Here is a 5654-nt window from a genome sequence, read left to right as displayed (position 1 = left end):
TGTTACATGAGGAATGGGTGTTTGTTTTTGACATTGAGGGCAATCCTTTTCAAACTATCTAACATCTCTCCTCATAGTCGGCCAAAATACTCCAAGTTTCAAGATTTGTTGCATAGTTTGGTCTTCCGCAAAGTGAAGTCCTACTATGGTAGCATGTGCTTGACTTAGGTACTGTTTTTTTCTTCAGGATTAATCCATAAAAGCAATACTCCGTCCCGATTTCTTTTGTATAGCCTTCCAGATAATAATTGATACATAGCCAATTGCTTGATTAATCCGGTTGTGATAGGAAGTGGTATTTGTGAATCCACTTGAGATATTTTCGTTAATGACGTGCAATGTTTTCCGACCATCTAGGTATCATTTCCATGGTATCAAGAAGTGTGGAGTGCGGCTAGGAAAGTGCCAGGCCTCTGACTGTGAGAGTTCGCAACAAAATCAAGCAAGGCGTAGATGTTTTTAAGCCAAAAACACACTAAAAAAGAACAAAACTCCAGCCAACTCCTCTTTGAAAAATAACCAAGATCAACTCAAAACTCTTGTGTATGTGATGATTTGGTGTAGCCTCACTGCTAATTACACAGTTGCAGTGCTCTTTCGCCCTGATAAAAACCCTACACAAACGCTTCAATTCTCCGTCATAGACATTTCATGGAAGCTTCAGAACTTCATTATTCATTTCCAAGTGGTTATTTGAAGAGGGGAAACCCTAATTGGTGGCTTCACAGCCTCAAATACAGGGTTGGAACAACATGGGACTGCACTAGCACACATTAGGTGCAGGCTTTGTAACCCTTCACAGAGGAGCTCGTAGTGCTGATATTGATGTTCTAAAATGCTCCCTCCCTTCTCATAGTCACATCAGCAAGAGTGATGTGGCATTTTGAGCCATCTTTTACCAATTTTGGGTCTTTTTTTACCATCTTATGGCCATTTTTTTGTCATTTTTAGCCCAAAAATACCCTATTTTACCTGTAAAAAGCCCAAACGAGCTGGAAAAAATCCCTAAAATTGTGGAAAAATCCCATTGGGATTAAATTTAATCTTGAACCTCATTTTACCACTTGCCAAGCACTTTGGATGCATCTCTTCCCTCCGCGCATGAAACCTGCTATTTTTGGCCGAGATCGCCCGCATTGAACTTTCTAGGCAAAACGAGCGTGCCACTTCTATACACTTGAAATTTGTACATTTATAAAGAAAAATAGGCATATATTTGTGTGAAAAAGCATGCCATAGTACCACGTCAAGAGCCTCACTATCCCAACAAGGTATATACAGAGCTGCAACCGTGACATCTATTCTCGCATATATCACACTATGTACATAGTAGCATTTGGTCCCACATAGCAAAAGCATTGAGAGTGAGGTAGTTAATTTAGTTTCACATTATACACGTTGGTACATCCAAAGTGTTTCGACTCTAGAAGGTGACATGGGCAGGTGTGTACAAGCAAGCAGACGCATGGCAAAGGGATGGTGTAGCTAGGAAGTTCATGGGAGGGCAGGTAGCAGCGCAAGTGTATGCACGATGCCGCTTATAGGCCAAGGAAGACTACACAAGAGTCTAATAGGGGTAGTAGGTGAAAGAGATGAAAAGTGCAGCCTTGGGGTCCAGAAATGAAGAGCTTGGAGTGCTAAAGGAGCAGGTTCATCAAACCGAGCTATGGAGCCCAAGTTATTGAAGGTTGAAGTTTCAGTGGTTTGCAGATTCTTGCCGGACAGGGCAGCTGAAGACAGGTATTCCAAGTGGAACTTAAGGTACAGATATGTAGAGCTCAATTCATGGAGCCTACCCGTCTTTTCGGGAGCCACGGTTTGCAAGATATGGTCATTTGAAATTTTTTCAGGGGCCGGGTCTGAGCCCACTAGACCGCATTGGAGTACGTGCCATCTGGAATCTTTTGAGCCTCGATGAAGCTCTAGAGCAAGGTGTACACCATATGGAGCTAGCAGGAAGTGACTGCATGCCAAACGGAGTCTAGAGCGAGAAGATATGGCGGTCGGAAACTAGGAGTCTTTGCTCGAAGGTGATTGCAGATGAGTTGATCGTGTTTTGGCAGCCTCGGTCTGAGGGTTAAGAGGGTCATGAGGTGGATCAAAGCTTGGGGAAAGCGGAGTTGGTGCTATGAATTTTTTGCCAGGTTTGACAGCTTTGCAGTTGGACCATCAAGGGCCAGTTGGCAAGCAGAAAGTTGGGGGTGGTCCCGCAGCCCTTGGGGCACCAAATTTTTGAGAGGAAAAGGGAGAGGGCAATAGAGATATCCTTATTGCCTCCCCCCCTCAGGTAAGGGATGAGCCCCACAGTAGAGAGTGAGAGAGAGAATCCGGAGGCATCCAAATGGTATAAAGCCAAGCTAAAGCCGACCAAGTTGAGGGCCAAGTGGACAAAGCCAGATGCAAGATCAGAAGGAGGGAGATCCGGCCGGCCAAGGTGGAAGGTGCAAAGGGCAAGTGTGCACACCATGTAAATGTTTCCAAAAGCAAACCTGACCAAGTGTTAGCAATGCAATAAAATACTAAAAGAAGCTCTAAGAGAAGGCCACGGCAAGAGAAACTCACCCTTTTTTGTTTTTTTTGGGCCTCTTAGAGGTACCCCTATAAAAGGTTGTAAATGAGAAAATTTAAGGGATTTTTTGCCTGTGTGAGTAAGGGAGATCTTGAAGCTTGTGTGATGCCAAGACTTCCATTGAAGATACATACATTAATTGTACTACCCTCTATGCGATAATACCAACCGTTTTGCCCAATCTTGTGTGTTGCTTCTCCCCATCCCCCTCCTCTTATCTCGCTCTTCGTGTATTGGCCATTGCTTGCAGAGGGTTTGCCTGGAGCTTGAAGGGTGCTATCAAGAAGGCAGATTAGGAGTGTTTTGTAAGTCGGAACGGGTGAGTTAAGCTGTGTGGGTGCATTTGTGTCGTGGGTGTTCTTGTGCAAGGAGTGAGGTAGTTGCTTTGTATGCTAAAGTGGAGTTGATAGTGCAAATTAGCCAATTTGAAGGTGTTTTTTGAGAGGTTAGGGGTGTTGTGGAATCCCTCGGCTAGAGAGAGGCAAGTAGTTTGTGTGCTGGGTGTGTTCCCTAATCCCCCTCTCCATCTTCAGGTGCCTCCACTGAGGAGATGTCTGATGCTCCAATTTGCAGTTGAAAGTGGTGTTTTTTTGCCAACGAAGCGGTTGGCGGATGGTCGGGATGTTTAATGGTCGAGGTTGAAGCTGACAAAGATGGTGGAGCCAGGTTTTGGCCCCATATTTACGGGCGTCGAAGATCCCGAGGATTGGTTGGCAGATTTCGAATTATGGTTGCTGTCGATGCATATGTCGACGGATTCAAAAAGGGTACATATGGTGCCGCTATTGATGCGAGGTAAAGCCAAGGTGTGGTTCAATGGCTTAAAGAGTAGTGAGATCGAGAATCATGGCAAAGGTTGCAGAGTCAGTTTTTGGAGCGATTTTGAGAGGTGATTACGGCGGAAAAAGCCGGTGCAAAGCTGAAGGCGGTACGCCAAGATGTAAGTAAAGATTTTTCTATTTTCATTGAGCAGTTTGAAGCGTGTTGGAAACAGTTAGAGATTGCTACTGGGGTCAAAAGCAATCAATCTTTGAAGTTGTCAAAGCTGTTAGAGTGCTTGCATCCGAGGATTAGAGAAAAGGTCGAAGATGGTGCCAATACCTATGAAGACATGGTCTATTTGGCAAAGATAAAGAGCAGAAAGGTGAAGCGGAAGATGGAGGTGGGTATGCTAAAGCCAACAGATTATATGCATGTTGCGGAGGTAGCGGAGTGCTCTTGGGTCCAACCAAAGGTGATTCTAGATGTGCAAAATGCGAGGCCTATGGAGGTAAGACCTACTATTGGTTATGTTCCTTGGAGGTTTCTAGTGTGCTATGTGCATGTGCCATGGGGTGGAAGAGCTTGTCAACGAGGAGAAGCTTCATGTCGAGGTGAACCAAGGTGCAAAAGTTGTAGCGGATGTGGAGGTTCCAGTACGGATTGAAGAGGTAAAGCATGGTCTTGTTGAAAGTTTGCATGAAATGGTAGCAGAATGCAATCGAGGTGCAGATACCGAGGGTTCAGAAGCTGGTGAAGAAAGTTTGCAAAGGGGTGAAGATGGTCAAGATTTTGTGGAGCAGCCAGTGGATGCAGATGCTGACACAGAGTCGGTATATGATGCCGATGCCGATGATGATACAAGCTCGATTTGCTGGGAAACAAGCGAGGAAGATAGAGTGGATGATTCCACATCCTATGATGAAGAGACGAAATCTGATGAACCCAAACTGGTAAAGGTAAAGCTGCCCTCTTATATGTTAGATGATATGGTAATAGCACATGTGCAATAAGCGCAAGGAACAGAGCAAACCGAGGTAGCTGATGAAAGCCAAAAGATGCGGTCTAGACCTACAGATGATGGAATGTAGGTGAAGGTGGTATGTGGTGCCATGCTAATGGCTGTGATGATGAAAGTTGCGGTGGAATGTGCCATGGTGGTGCAACATGTGCAGACTTTTGCCAAGGGTGATAAAGCAGCCATGTCTATGGAGGAACCTGAGATGGATGCAGTAGAGAAAGAGTTTCTATTTTCCCTAGAGGAGCACGATGCAGTAGTAGAAGAGGTGATTGAAGAGCAGGAGACTGAAGCTGGACAAAAGGAAGTGTTGAGCGACCTTGAAGGGCCAATCGATGATGAAGGGCTTGATGAGAGTGTAAGTGAGTTCGAAGAGGAGGTGCAAGAGAGTATGAAGCCAGTGTGAGAGATGTGTTCTATGACATATGGAGGAGATTCCCAGGATGTGTCCAAGCTTTCAAAAGAGGTATGCAACCCATGGTTAAAGGGTATGCTTGTAAGTGCAACTGTGCAGTATGTTATCAGTCAGATATGGGGTTCCCTTGAGAGGAGCTCTACTTTACATGGCTGGGAGGGAGGGTCAGAAGTGTTGGTTCCTACTGATGATGTGGTTGCAGAACTAGTTCTTTCGGTTGGTTCGAGTAATCTATTTGCATAAACATATATGTTGATGAGGCAATATGATGTTCGAAGAGGTGCTAAAGCGCTATGGGCCTTTTGTGTGCATGGATGGCTACGTGCTTGGGTAGGGCACTATTAGAGGCTGTTGCAGAGGGATGAAAGTGAACAGAGCCAGGTGTTTGATCCAGGTGGAAGCTATGTGCTGCAGGGGGTGGGGCAACCCACTTGAAAGTTTGGCATTAGGATACAATAAAACTATGTACATATGGTTGGAGTTTTCTCATAGGGTGTGCCAGGTTTTGCAGTTTATAGTGAAATAAAGCTTTTATGTGGTTGAGCATAAATGCTCAACAGGGGGGTGGGCAATCAAAGTGTGTCGACTCTAGAAGGTGACATGGGCAGGTGTGTACAAGCAAGCAGACGCATGGCAAAGGGATGGTGTAGCTAGGAAGTTCATGGGAGGGCAGGTAGCAGCGGAAGTTTATGCACGATGTGGCTTATAGGCCAAGGAAGACTACACAAGAGGCTGATTGGGGTAGCAGGTGAAAGAGATTATCCGTCTTTCAAAAATTATCCATAGGCTTTTCTGCGTATTCTTTTAAACTCTTGATCTGTCCACCCTTCTTGCCTTGTCAAAGTCCTCAACTAACGTCCAATGAGAAACCAGTCACCTTGATATAGGTCCTC

The 5654-nt window shown here is 45.2% G+C and overlaps 1 pseudogene; it reads right to left on the bottom strand.

Annotated features, from left to right (window-relative positions):
- Positions 1 to 2169: 2169 nt before the first annotated feature.
- On the bottom strand, positions 2170 to 2701 carry LOC147420328 (uncharacterized; annotated as a pseudogene).
- Positions 2702 to 5654: the final 2953 nt, after the last annotated feature.

This window comes from Adiantum capillus-veneris, chromosome 28 (genome assembly GCF_014529385.1).
Source record: "Adiantum capillus-veneris isolate H3 chromosome 28, ASM1452938v2, whole genome shotgun sequence".
Classification (NCBI taxonomy): Eukaryota; Viridiplantae; Streptophyta; class Polypodiopsida; order Polypodiales; family Pteridaceae; genus Adiantum; species Adiantum capillus-veneris.
Note: the sequence above shows the minus strand (reverse complement) of the source record. Positions and strands in the feature narration are given on the sequence as shown.